Source organism: Sturnira hondurensis, unplaced genomic scaffold (genome assembly GCF_014824575.4).
Source record: "Sturnira hondurensis isolate 20B ecotype Veracruz unplaced genomic scaffold, ASM1482457v3 Scaffold0010128, whole genome shotgun sequence".
Taxonomy (NCBI): Eukaryota; Metazoa; Chordata; class Mammalia; order Chiroptera; family Phyllostomidae; genus Sturnira; species Sturnira hondurensis.
In genome coordinates, this window is record NW_028082759.1 from 8,616,724 (window position 1) to 8,631,763 (window position 15,040).

Consider the following 15,040-nt stretch of genomic DNA (forward strand, 5'->3'; position numbering starts at 1 on the left):
AGCCTGCAGGACCCTCTTCCGCATCTACTCCAGGCGAGATTACAGATTTGGAACAAAGGAGTGATGTCATCCTGCTCACGAGTTTGAAAGGTCACTCTATTTTGAGCATACATTACAGTGGGAACCAGGAAGACCAGTTAGAAGATCATTGAGATAATCCAAGCCAGAAGAGATGGTGGCTGGAACCAGGGTAGCAACAGTGAGGGTGACATATTTTGAAGACACAGGCATAAAACTCTGGCTGATGGACTGTGTATACAACACGAGCAAAGGGAGGAGTCAGGGATAATATAAATTTTTGGCTTCAGGTTGTCATTTACTGACAGTGGGAACTAGGTTGAGTTTGGGACATGTTAAGCTTGAGATGCTTACTGGGCATTCAAATGGGAGCTGTTAAGTAGACGGATGGATAGTATATGAGCTGGAGGGCCAAGGAAGACAGAGGAGCTAGAGGAATACATTCAACAGCAAATGGTGTACAGGTGGTATGTAAAGGTAAAGACACCCTCATCGAGGGTGTGAGCGTAGCCAGAAAGGAAGAGCAACAGGAGAGCCTTGTCTGGAGGCACTGCGATGCTTAGAAGTCAGAGAGAGGAGGAAGACCCAGCAAAGGAGATGGAGGAGTATCAGACAGTGAGGTAGGAGAGACCCAGAAAAGCTGGTGCCTTGGAAGCCAAGTTAGGAAAACATTTGAAGGAGGAGAATCTTGACCAACAGTAGCAAATTATGCTTGGGGTGCCTGTAAGGTGAGGACAACAACAGACCTTTGTACTAAACCCAATAAAGGTGTGGGGAGCCTTGACCAAGGCAGTTCTGAAGGACCACTGGGGGTGAAACCCTTCTCGTTGTAGAGGGTTCAGGAGACAATGGAGAGAAAAGAACAAACAGCACAGACAACCCTTTGGAAGCACCTTTTCCTGCCTCATCAGACTTTTAGACAGAAAGAGAATGCATGCATTCTTGACCAAACTGACACCTGTGCAAACTAGAATCCAGTGATCTTGCCACGTCCTATCTAATCTCATCTCCAAAGACCAGAACAAAGAGCAGCTAGAAAATTCCAAAGCACAGTGTTCACTTCATTTTCTGCAAACAGAACTACCAACCAAGAGAAATTCAACGACAGAGTCTGGTAGAAGTACTCACCTAAATGAGGTGGCCACCTTGCTCTAATTTTGTTAGGAGAAGCTAAGTAAGTCCCCTTTATTTGTTAAGAAATCAAATTCCCTCCACCGTAAATCAATGATTGGAAAAACAGATTAGCTCAGCCTTTTTATCCTGTTCCCAGGACAAGCCATTTACCTCCGGAAAACTTTAACCCCAGGGACCCATTCACCTTTCTGAGTCATATAGGATCATCACGGGTGATTTGAAGATAAGGCCAGCTTACTGTTCAGGAGTCACGGTAGGTTCCCATGGGTCTCAGTACTTAAAGAAGAAGACGGGCCAGGACAGGCCTCGGATGTCTAGACTCACCCTCCTCTCACCCCTATCCAGAAAACTATGTGAGGGGAACAATGTATAAAAACTGACTCTAGCATATCATCAGTAAACTTACGCTTTTGGACGACCTCCAACCACTTCCATTAGACCAGGTGCTAAAGAGAAAAAAAATTAAACCAATGTCTTTCTCACAATACAAGGGTTTGCTAAATTATTTAACCTCAGTGTGGGCCATTATAACAAAGGGCTGATTTTTCTAACATAAAGTGCTATTAAGCTCTTCAGAAAATTCAAGTTAAAACAATGTCAAGAATTAATAACTAGAAATCAGGAAATGGAGGAATAATTTGACAATTAAAAATTCTTGTGGAATAGAGTCAAGTTATTATTACAACTGAGAAAGCTGAAAGAGATAAAAAGGCAAATGATTTCCTTCAGTTTAATTGAACCACATTGTAGTCATTTAATATCTTCTTCTACTTTAAATATTCAGTTTGTAGAATTAACTATTTTAACAGCCCACAGAAACCTCAAATTTTATTGCAGAAAATCCTTTTTGGTTGTGTGTGTTTTTTAAATATTAATTTATTTTTTTAGAGAGAGGAGAAGGGAGGGAGAAAGAGAAGGAATATCCATGCAAGAAACATTAATCAGTTGCCTCTTGTATGCTTCTTGAACCAGGGGACAGAACGTGTGACCTAGGCATGTGTCCCAGCTGAGAATCTAACCAGCAACCTTTCACCTTGGGGGATGACGCCCAACCAACTGAGTCACACTGGTCAGGGCTGGTTGGGTTTTTTGATGGGAACATCTCCTTGCTCCAAAACCCAAAATACAATTAGAGAGTTTTAGCCTTTTAAAACAGAACCTTTAAACTTGAGCTATAGAGGAAAAAAAGGAACTAACTTTTCTCTCTCTCTGTCCATATACACCCCCTAGTGGATTTATAGTTTAATTAAAAATAAGAATGAAAAAAAACTTCTGTAATCTAATAACTCAAATTAGAGACATTGGCTAAAACATAATGCCATAAGAAAACATGGCGAGATAAGTAGTATAAAAAATAATAAGGGTTTGGCATAAAGAGTATTTTGTCTGAACATTAAGTACATCTTTGAATGGTATCTGGCTATTTAGGTAGTCGACACATCTCATGAAAAGGAAGGAAGGAATCAAGAAACTACACTGAGGGAAGTAATCATAAAGTTAAGTTACTCTGAAGGAAGAAGTTAAACTTTCATTTATAACATACAATTCTTATATGCAAGCATGCAATATTTAGGTGTGTTTCACATTATATTAAGAGTACAACCAGCATTGAATATTTATGTGTATTTCACTTTACACTATGTCCTCATAGTATTCTAATACTACAAATTATAGGACCTTAGAAACCGATTAGTCTTGCTTTCCAACTTGACAGATGAGAGAACTGAAGCTCGGAGAAGTTAAGTGATTTGCCAAAAACCACAGCGGGTCAGCCGTATGAGCAGAACTCAGATCCCTTGCTGGTAATATAAGACAGAAAACTGTACTTGAACAAGAATTAAATAAAAATTAAAATTAAAAAAAAGAACTCAGATCCTTGGATCTTAACAGAATGTTTTTTTCCCACCACCCCTCCTGATAAAGGAAAAAGTGATACTCAGAGCAGACACTAAGTATCATCCACACAAATAAATAGGTAATTGCATCCTTTTATGACTAATGAGGGCACCTAATTTAGACTGCAGAAGTTTTCTCAGTGGAAGTTGCTGCTAAAAGAAAGGACTCAGTAAGGAAATAAGCATTTCAGGCAGAGGAAAAGACGTACGAAGGCACATATACTTTCTCATGGTGGAGGTGAAGAGGAGATGGCATGTTAGAGGGGACTAAAACCAGGGCTGGAGTGTGGGAAACAAGAAAGAAGACCCCGACAGGCTCTCTGGGGAGCTAGACAAAAGCTGGCCCAAGAGGGTACGTAGTCCTGGGCTGGGCTTTCTCCCCAGTGCCGAGGGATCACAGAAGGATGCTAAGCATAGAAGCCATGGGCCCAGACTTGGACTCTTTAAAGATCACTCTTTAAAACAATGTTTTTGTAGGTGTGTGTGAGTGTGTAAACTATATATGGTACTAAGTTCAATGAAAGGGTAGGGACATCAGGAATCATCTTTCTGTCACCCCTGTTTGACAACCACCAGCTTTCTGTCCCAGTCCTCATCTTTTTTTTCTTCTTTACAAAAATTGTAGAATACACATTGTTCTGCATTTTGCTTTACTCTGTTAACTATCTTGGACCATTGTTCATATCAGCTCGAAAAAGCCACAGCGCATTCAATTAATTGCCCAGGTACACCTGAAGGATATATTCCCAGAAATAAGCGGGTAAGTCATAAAGGCTCTACATAATTTTAAGTTTGATATATATTGCCAAATTGCTCCCTACAGTGAGTGAATTAATTTATACTCCCACCAGCAATGTATGAGTGCCTATTATCCTTTAGCCCTCACAACACAACACATTATCAAAATTTTTGAAATTTGACGGTCAGATGGGTGAAAAATAGCATTTCGTTGTAATTTACCTTTCTTTTATGATAACAGCTCATATCCGCTGCATGTGGGATGACTTGAAGAGGACCAGAGTGCAGTCAGGAAGACTGGTCAGAAGCTACGGCAGTGGGCCACGTCAGAAGTGGCCAGGGTATGGCAGTGGGGGTGGTGAGAGGGGACAGACGCACAGCCTATGTCGTGAGGGTAGAACTGACAGAATCTGGCCATTCACTGGATGGGAAGAAGGAGAGGGCAGGATGTGTCAAGGGTGATTCTTGGGTTTTTGAACCATGGTTTATAGGAGCAAAGGACTTGAAACAATTTAAATGCCCATCACAGGGGATTGTCACATCCGTAGGACAGAATATAACATGGCTGTTTAAGGAATTGAGGAAATTAAGAGGAATAAAACTATAATCTATTAGGTTAGGAAAACAAGGTTTAGAATAATATGACTTGCATGCTGTGTGCAAAAAAAAGGAGACATTGTATATAATAGTGCTGTTTGTGTCCACGGGGCCATCGGGGGTGGCGGGAGTTGTGTATAAGTGCTTGTGCATGCACAGAGCAATACAAGGACTCACAAAAGAGTGCTGACCTTCTGGAGGAAATTGGGAACTAGGAGTTGGGGTGAGAAGCTGGCTTGATTTTCATTGGATTTTGTTGTAATGTTTGAAATCTGTACTGTGTGCATGCGCTATCTTTGTAAAAATTAAAAAGTAAACAGAAATAAAATCATGCATCTTAACCTAGGGTGATCACATCGCCTGCAGGAGGCTGGCGCTGTCTTCCCTCTGCCCTGCAGACCTGCGCTTGCACGCCGAGACACGGCCCTCGTCCACCTCCACTTCTCTGAATTAATTCTTCACTAATTGATGCCAGTGCCTTTCAGAAACATTGCAAGTCTCATGGGAAAGCTTCTGCCTGAACTCTGTATGGCCGATAATCTTAATCTGTTCTGCCTAATAACAAACCACATCATTGTGACTTTTTGTTTATCACTCTTGCTTCCTATTCATCCCAAGTTTTTCTTGCCCACAGAGAACTACATGGAAGTCTCCAAGGAGCTACTATATAATGTTTAGGATACGGAGTAGCTTAAATGAGATTTAAAAAAATAAAGTCAAGGGAACTGAAGGAGAAGAGGCTCGATAAGCAGATATGCCCTTTCGACACTACTATCAGATCAGACTGTAGAAATGACCTGTTTGTGACCCACCTTGACCCCTGAGGGTTCTCCCTGCCTAACATGTTCTGTTATAGAAAAGAAAGTGGCAAAACTAAGTTTTAGTGATGAAGTGTCTACATTCTATTCCTATTGACCTCTCATTACATAAAGTTAATTTGGGGCAGTACCTGCCGTATCATCAAACTGCAGGGGTCTGACCCCAGTCTGTGCACAAAGCAGTAATACGCATTCTCAGTGCGAACCTCCAGCCCTGGTTCTGTTGAGTTCAACTACGTGCTTCTAATTCTTCTATTTCCTCTAAATTCACAAGATAAAACCAAAGAGGGAGAGGGTAGCAAACTGTTAAACCAAGGACCTTTCTTAAAGTGTTTTCCAACACGCCTATGAGATCAGTCATAATATTTATACATACTGAAGCACTTTGAAATCTCAAGCTGTTTTAACCAGCTGTCATTTTGATGCCAAATTCCGGTCATTTTAATGTGAAACAAAGGTCAGCAGAGGGTTTGTCTTATTCTCTTCCTATTAGAGAAATACTTTACAGTTATTGAACTCTGTTTAAACTCCCAACAGAAAGTCCTTATTGCATACCCCTGTTATCTAGGTCACATGGGATTTCATAATCGTTCCCAAATAAAATATATAGAATTAGGCAAAGTAAAATGTCAAATTAATATTTAAAATACTATCAACCGAAAATATACACAACCCATACGGCCTCTGCAAATATGATTTATAGGAAACATTTACAGCTAAGCCTGATGACCCGCACCCACCCAATGCCAATTCAGTTCTTTCTTTGTACGTAAAATGAGATGGCACACTCCTTTTTTCATTGTTTATTCTAGGAATGACACTGTAAGATCATGCCAATTTTTGCTAACTTGTTGGCCTTTAAATAAATAAGTAAATATATATATTATGAAGTGTCCCGCAGACTCGTCCAGACTGCTTCTTCCCCATGTTCTCTTTCTTTGTGAGTGGCACCAACCACCCAGGGGTCCCGGCAGGTCCCAGAGGATCCTCGGTGCCCCTCTCTCCCCTGTTTCTCAAACTCAGTTCAGCCCTATAAATTCAGCCTCCTCTAGGTCTGTCATCTGCCCTACAATTAAAAAAGGGGCATAGATGCCAGGATAAACAGTCATAAAGAAACTTAGATAGTCATTAAAACCATTATATTCCACTTATTGAAATGAATATATCCTACTTTTGAAAGCAGTGGAATGATCTGTGAGTTGTGTAAATGACTGTGTTGCAAATTTGAAACTAATATAATACTGCATGTCAATTGCAATTGAAAAAAATTAAAAATTTTAAGTAGTTCAGATAGTGATAAGTGCCCTCAAGAAAAACAGGACGTGTGAGAAGATCCTAGGCAACATTAAAAAGGGCGGTCAGATTGCTCCCCTGGACCATCAAAACGGAGGCTGGGGAAGAGGAGCCCCTTTCCTCTGTGATCTCAGACCAGAGTCGTTCGGGCATGCGCCTCAGAGCTGACAGGGGCTGCTGCCCCGGCTTCCTAATGCTGATCTTTACAGCCAAGGAAGCAAGAAGTTTAAAAAGTGGCTGCTGTCTACTGTGGTAGAAATGCCAAGAAAAAACAATCAAACAGAATACGTATAAACCACCAACTACATCTAAATGAACTGTGCATGGGGAGAAGGGTACAACATCCATTCAAGGGCTTTGACAGGACATATAGGTATAAAATCTAATTCAATCACTGATTTAATCATCAGAGGAGAGGCCAGCAAGATTAGAACAATTTAAACATAAGATGCTTATGTAACAGTGTTACAAGTAAATTCAGAAATAACAATGCGACATTGTCGAACTATCCAGATTATTGCCAGGATTTACTGCAATTAGTGTTCTGTATTTAATATGCATGTGCTTCAGATTAGAAAACCAGGAAGTTCATTTGTACCATGAACCAAAGGCGATCACATTGATCGGCTGAAACTTTTCACACATCTCCCACAATCTAACGTCAACACAATATAACCTAATATTCAAAATGCTATCTGCATTCCACATAAATTTTAGGGTAAGCCACCAGTTCTTTGTCTCAAGGAGAAAATGGTAGATTTCCCCCCTGTTATACAAGTTATGTTCATGAAGTATAAAATCAAAGGACCACATTTTCATATTTATTGCTAAATACAAAATATATTTCAATATAATAATATACTTTCCAAAGGAAAGCATTGTCTATATACCAACACAGTCAACAGCCAAGAAAAAAAGGGCAAGGCCAAAAGTTCAAGAAAAAATATCAATGTTATATTTTACCAATGATCTTTCAAGCCAAATATGATTTGGTTGGGAATGTAATTTGGGGCCAAATGCCTGGCAAAATTGTTAAACCAAGGCATCCTTCCAGTTCCAATTCATCCGCTTTAAGATTTCAGATCTTCCCCTGAAACTACTGTTTGTTTACTATTAGGTTTTCATATGCTTTTATTTGGTTTATCTCTGTAATAAAAGTTTAAGCTCCCTGAATGCAGGCAGGTGTTCAGTCTATATGGCATTTGTGTCCCCTACTAACCCCCTCACAACATTGAGATTCACAGAATGAAAGCCTGAAAGCAAATGCCCAGACCCCACATCACATACGGGGTCACACTGGATCTCAGAAGCTGCAGTGGATACTGAGTGGGGGTGGCTGACTGCCTCAAACCAATTCTCGCACGGCCATGCCTGTGGGACCGAGTCTCTGGCTAAAGACTCCACTCCTCCGGCCACAAGAGCAGGCACACATACCAAGCTGTGTGCCTTCCTCCGCCTTTCCAAACTGATTTGGGGAAAGAGTAGTGCTTTCCTCTGCCCTCTCAGATAACGAGTCTTGGAGCTGTCAGGGGTTGCTGCTCCAGCCTCTTGGAGAAGCTGGTCTTCACAGAAAGCAGCAAGGGGAAACAGTGAGAGGCCAGATGAGCCAATGCCGCCAGCTCTACCCCTGCTCCTCCCACAGAGTAAGTCAATGGGATTTATAAGAGCCGATAAATCCCATCGACGTACTTTCACCAAGTCATGTAAGGATTCCATCACAGGAAGCCAGAATTCTAACTAGCACAGCTGAAATTTGTGTTACTGTAAGGACTCTTGGAATCCATGAGGTCCAAAATCCAAAATCCTCATGCGAGGTATTAGGAAAATGAATTAGTTAGAAAGGTTAAGCACTTTGCCTAAAGTCTCACAATGGAATTGTAAGGAAGCAGGAAACTGTGGCGGATTCCGCAGGTTGGTTCATCCCCGTTCATTCTAACTCCAACATTTCCTAGCCTTCTTGCCATTGGGGTGCTGGCATATGGCCTAAGTTCCCAGGAAGCATAGGCATCTAACCGGGACTTGGATGAGAAACGAGCAGTGAGAGGTGGGCACTGCATGCAGGGAGTGTGTGTCTGCTGGGGAGCAGGGTGGTGGAGCCATGCGTTCTTCTGATACAACGCAGGCGGACTCAGGCACATAGCACCCTACCTGTCTGGGTGCAGCAGAATCTGTGTGTGTGTGTGTGTGTGTGTGTGTGTGTGTGTGTGTGTGAGTTGACTGAGTAGTATCCAAACTGGTGCGAGGGTTTTCCCAAAATACTGGGGGCCACCTAATAACTTTCAATAAATCTCTTTCTGCTTAAACTAGCTAGAGTTCTATTTGAGACCAAGAACCTTGACCTATGTAGAATTTCGTGCCTGGAAACGGGGGTACAGCAATCTGAAATATGGGATTGAATTACTGGGGAAAGTGGGGCTTGGGGCAGCGAAGGCACAGATACTGACTGAAAGCAGAAAGCTGGTAACTCTCACAATGTGGTGACATAAAATTGTGTCAAATGGCCCCACGCTGTGCCTCAGAAAGTAGAATGTGTGCTGTGACTGCTCCATTAGAAGAAACCATAGCAAAAAAAATTGTCCTATAATGAAGACATTTAATAGTACTTAAGAATTCCTAAACCCCATCCCAAATTCAGTATCCTTTGGAAATTATTTTTTAGCTGCATCACAAACTTAAAAAAAACAGTGAAACACATTACAAATTTTATTTCTCTCAAACCTGAAGATTAATGGGTACCATACAAGAGTATCAGTCTATGCTGTTCATATGTTCAAAATGGCAATCCCAAATCATCGATAAAAAAGTAAAATGATGAACAGTATTCTGTCCGAGAAGAAACAGGAGTAGATCATAAACTGTACAAATATTTCATTGAGATCACTTTGTATTTTGCTCATGTGTATTGCTTTGCAGCTTAAGAGAAAGAAAAGATGTAAGTCTTACATGGCCAAAATTCAATTTCTTCCTCCCCTTTTCATCATTGGTAAAGGAAAGGGAAAGAAGTGGAAATGGAACAGAACTTTTCTCTGTAACACTAATAATCCCTAGAAAATTTTACTTCTCTTCTCTTCTTAGGAGGCTGAGGAGGGTGCCTGCCCTCTCTCCCTCTATCTACTTCACCTCTCTAAGCCTCGATGTCTCCGTATGTGCAGTGTGGGAATTCAAGGCCTTTCAAACGTTATGTCCTGATGAATGAATGAGTTCATGGGATTAGCAAAACTGAAGCCTTGAGGAGCCTGGCCCTGTGAACCTGGCAGGCGCAACTTAGCTTCAAGGGGAAAGCACGGGCACCGTAGGGAAGGGCCCTGCGTGCCAGGCTGGGGTGGTGCGGAGGGGGGCCATGCACAGCACAGGACAGCATGAGACCTGTTCACAGGGCTCTGGAGGAGAGCACTGTGGGGAAAACCGACCCTAATACGGGGGAACTGGAACCCAGGATGGGGCCTGAGCACGGGAAACCGTGATGAACTCTAGCAGGTGGCTTTGTCTGGGATTATCACCTAATATTTGGTGGTATTTGCCCCTGAGTATTTGAAACCCACTATTTCCAATACTCAGGGGGCTAATTAATGAATAGTGTAGTTGATGATGGTGATAAGAAAGTAAGGGATTCTCGGGTTGGTAACTGTAAAAATATGAATACTTACCTATTCCAGTCACTGCTGGGGCAATTTCTCTTGAAAATATTTCCACTGTTTTCTTCTCTTAATGATGTACCGAAAGCCAGAGGACTACTTCCCGAGGACCTTATTAATAAAGAGTGGAAATCCACAAATGCAAAGATCAAAATAAGGCAGAAATCTGTATTTGCGTTCCATAGGAGATGTTTTCTGGACCATGTAAATATTTCTGTTTGAATGTTTACTATAAGCAATTTATTATTACAAGTTTTCCTGATCACGTCACACGTGTCCACAAAACATCTTATAGAAATGGGTGGTAACACTCTTAATTCCCTGTAAATTAACCATAATTACTTTTACCTTAGGAATATAACTTGACACACACTAAAAACACGTTGGAAAATGGTTAAAATTATATTTATAAAATTCCTTTGTTGTGTTTTCCACGTATCCTCTCTTTTTTTCTTTTTCACATCATGTTAATATCCTGACAGTGAGTCAAATACGAAAAGCAGATTCAAACTAGCTCCCTTTAAGGTGATGCTGCCGTGACTGCCTGACACACGCGTGATCAAAGGTGATGATGACACCGAATTCCAAAAAAGCGAGGGTGACCAGAAGCGTCCAAGGCTCACACATCAAAGAGCTTGGTTTCAGAAAGTCTCCGAGGGGGTTGCAGGCGGCAGGAAAGACATGAAATTTAAGAGACCCTCAGAGTACAAGGCACGGTTGCTGGGTCATCAGCACCTTGAAACATTTCTTGATGGTGATTCCATGTCGAGAGTCTTTGTCGTTGAAGAGAACGGAGCAGGACAGGCTGAGCAGGATGGGCCGAGCAGGTCCGTGGTCCCGGAGGGTCAAACTCCTGCAGGGTTTAGACCTCGTCTCCCTGTTCACGGAGGTAACACTGGAGAAACACGACTGCACTGAAGCTGGAGGTTCCAATTCTGCCTGCAGGTCAGTCTACCTCCAGGCATCTTCTCTTTTATTTAATCGATGCCTAGTACTTTCTTCACAGGACAGTTGATTTTTAACTGTATGTGTAAAACTTCTATGGCTCAATTTCTCCCGAAGAGTAAGTATTTGTAACATAGATGACCTATAATCCTCGGGTAGTTTATTACAGAGTGAATCACTTTTCCTAGTTTGAAACAGAATTAACTATAAAAGTATGTACATAAAAATGTCATTTAAAATTTTTAAGAATTGAGCAATCACTTTCTTTGAAACGTGTGCTCATTTGGAAGGGCACCAGAAAGAGTGAAATTCTAAGATTTAGCTCTGCTTCTTACTCTACAGGCCTGCTCACCCTTCATTACCAGTTCACGTCTCCATAACTTTACTTTCCTTTCCAGGAAAATACAGGCCATATCAGCTTTCTAACTACTTTGCATGGAGTTATTATTACAATAAAATAATGTGGCATCAGATGTGAAACACTTCTTCAAGTACAAATATGAGATACAATTATTTTAATAAGACCAACAAATTAAAGTACTTTTCCCATTAAGTGTGCTGTCCCTCTCTCTGAAACCAACTTAATGAATCTATCTGACAATTTCATTATGTGACTCAACAGAGGTTCATGGGCACAACATAAAAGAGAGACATGCATACTGTTTTCAAGCAAGCTTTAATAAATGGCCCCTTCTAAACAAGCCCTACTGGGTTTCACAATAACCTTCCATTTTTAAGTTCTACATTCACTAATTCCAATTCAATTAAATATGGCAACTAAACCACCCAGCAACTAATAGAGAACATATTTTTTTTACGTACAGTGAAATATCTACACCTTGACACCTGGTCCTTGTTTCTGGATTTTATCAAGCATCTAAAATTTCTCATATAATTCTAAACAGCCTCTAGGTTTGTATCCTGACCTTACCACACACTAGTCTACAAAATAAAACACGGGCGTTCTTGGCATTTGGGGGCTTTATAAAATGAAATGAGTAACAGGCTCCAAAAATTATGAAACTGAGAATATTTTCTCCAAAATAAAATATTTAGCTAATAGTTTGTTGATCTTACTGTTTTACATAGAAGAGAAAATTCCTAAACAGAAGAGTATCAATAAAGATTTTCACACAGAATACGTAAGTTATTTAATGTAAAGTCTATAACTATTATTTTTCTTTTCTAAAATGTAATGAATCATTTTTTGTGTGTTTACTCAAGCCTTAATAATCCAGTTACAAAAGATGTAGATCTTTCTAATTGACTCTACATTGACCTGAAACTCTTGCTCGTAGGGGTTTAAAGAACAAATGCTAGAAGACTGTAGGGCGTTCAAGGTGTGGTCCTGCCCCTCATTAGCTGTGTGACCATTGGCAATTACTCAACCTCTCTGTGCCTAAGTTTCCTCATTTATAAAGTGGAAATACCAACACTGCACCTAAAAGGGTTGTTGTGAGAGCGAAATGACCACGGAGCATTTAGAACAGTGCGTGACTCATTACTCTCTCAGGTAGTGCTGTGATTGTTACTGCTGTTACTGTCATTTCCCGCGTATCTTTCCACCTCTGATTAACAATGGGCCAAAATATCTACAAATAATCCACAATAAAGAGCATGAGAAAAGCTTTGTGAATATGACTATAGAGGTAAGAAGTCCTAAAAGTTATTCAGAAGGCTTAAAGATGTGAATAGAAATATATATAAGACACACCTATAATGATGTTGTTAGAAATAAATAGACAATAGAGGAAAACACTACTTAGACAAGGTCAAATTAATTATCCATAATTTAATGATTCATTGATAAGACCTCATTTTGTTTAATTTGACCATTCATGTTGTTAAAATAATCTCAAAATGCCTTGGGTTAAATTAAATTAGTGAAATTGATTTTTCATGGATGGTCACAATAGATTTGACATAATCTCTATATTGAATTTTTTTAATTTAAGCGAAACTGATTCTGAATCTCTTATCCCTTTTCTAGTAAGTAGCCAGAAAATTTCCCACAAGAATGGAAGAAATATTATTTCTGTTTTTGTTGCTAAAGAATAACATACATTAAGAACTCATCAGAAATTAAAAAATTAAATATTCAGAGCTCTCTGAACACTTTCAAAGAAAACCATACGTTTGCTATCCAAGAGTCTCATCATAACTCAGATATTAAAGGTGGATTAGAAAGAAAGGGCACAGAACTGGGCTAAGTTTTGCCTTAGGCAAATAGAAAATTCAAACCAAATAACAAGCTTGTTATGCAACACAGATTCTAAAAACACACGCCATGAAATAGAAGTGACCCGAAGTTCACAGCCCGTCCATTCTCACTCAGGCTGGTCTTCACAATGAATGCCTTCATCCGGAAGTGATTAACAACAGTCCAACCACTCATTTGCATTGGAATAAGAAATGTGCTGTTCTCCTCACTCCGTTTAAATGTGCTTTAGCTTGTGCTCCATGTGTTTCTTCAGATCCTAAAATTTGAACATGAACTTCACTGTAATCTTCTAAACCAGCTCTTTCAAATATAAGACGAGTTCTGTAGTGAAGTATATGCGACAAAAAAATCATGAATTTATGGTTGATCAATTCCAGCATCCCCTTAGTTTTGGTTCCTGATAAATATCATCCAGTTGGGATGTTGAGATGTCAAAATCAGGCACAGTTGAAGGACTGGGGAAATTTAGGGCACTTACGGGTATCAGGTCACTCTGAATATCAGCTTTAGTATCAAACCACATATCAAACCACAACATTTAGTATCAAACCACATATCAAACCACAACATTTGGTATCAAACCACATATCAAACCGCAACATTTGGTATCAAACCACATATCAAACCACAACATTTAGTATCAAACCACATATCAAACCACAACATTTGGTATGGTATAGCCTCCATGTCCTTATTTTCTGAAGTCTAAAATTGACGAATTTTCTCTTTGACCCAATAATTACATGCGGAAGTACTTTTTATGTTTCTAAGAGATCAGAGGTTAGTTTTTTGTTGTTGCTTGAAGTGTTGTTATTAATCTATTGTATTGCATGTGGTCAAAGGATATTGTCTGTAAAATCTCTACTCTGAAATGGTAGCCTTGAGGATGCTGGGACACAAGGTACACACTTGTCTTTGGGGGGAAAATGTCCTATCTATAGCTGTTAATTCAACATTATTATATTATTCTAATACACTATATTCTTTTTGGTCAATTTGATAAATATTTATATCAGGTAAAACTCTACAGCAATTGCATCTCTCTTCATTTCTCACTAGGTACCCAGTAGTTCTGACCGAAATGCCCCCGTGCTGTGTTCGTTAGCCCAGCAGAGTGCGTGACTGCTTGATCTGTATGGTGTCTGATGCATTTCAGGACACTTAAATCATACTTTACTACCAACACCATCATCCTTTATCTTTTTCCTTCTCATTTTTATCCTCCTCCTTTTTCTCATTCCTTGCCTATTCTGACATTATTTACTTTTTTCAATTGTTTTATTTCAATGTTTATTATAACACAGTTGCTCTTTGATTCAACTCTATTGTAGGGGACTACAGTTGAGCAGTTTGTGATATTTATGTTTACTTACACAACTGTGATTTTGACTTGAGATCTTGTTTTATGCTGTTTTAATGTTCGATCTGTTTTCTGACTTTTGGAATGGCCCCTCATCCATTCAACAATATTTGTTGAATAAGGTGTATCAGATATTGTGACATGTAACTATGTTTTTGTTGCTTTTTATTTTATTGTATTTTATTAAGTGCCTGAGAAGGTACTTATCTTTAAAATTTTTGTGTTTAAACATCACTTAACTGCTAAATTTAAAAGATGTTCCCCTATTATTTTTTATAACACCCTTTAATATTCATTTAAAGTACTTTTTGATTCTTTATTTGTGAGTTAATAGTTTAATGTCTATTCACATACTAAACTCCATTAGGAGAGGCACCTGTCTGCTC

The 15,040-nt window shown here is 39.7% G+C and overlaps 1 pseudogene; it reads right to left on the reverse strand.

Moving 5' to 3' along the window:
• Positions 1-10,610: 10,610 nt before the first annotated feature.
• LOC118995319 (H/ACA ribonucleoprotein complex subunit 3-like) lies at positions 10,611-13,435 on the reverse strand (annotated as a pseudogene).
• Positions 13,436-15,040: the final 1,605 nt, after the last annotated feature.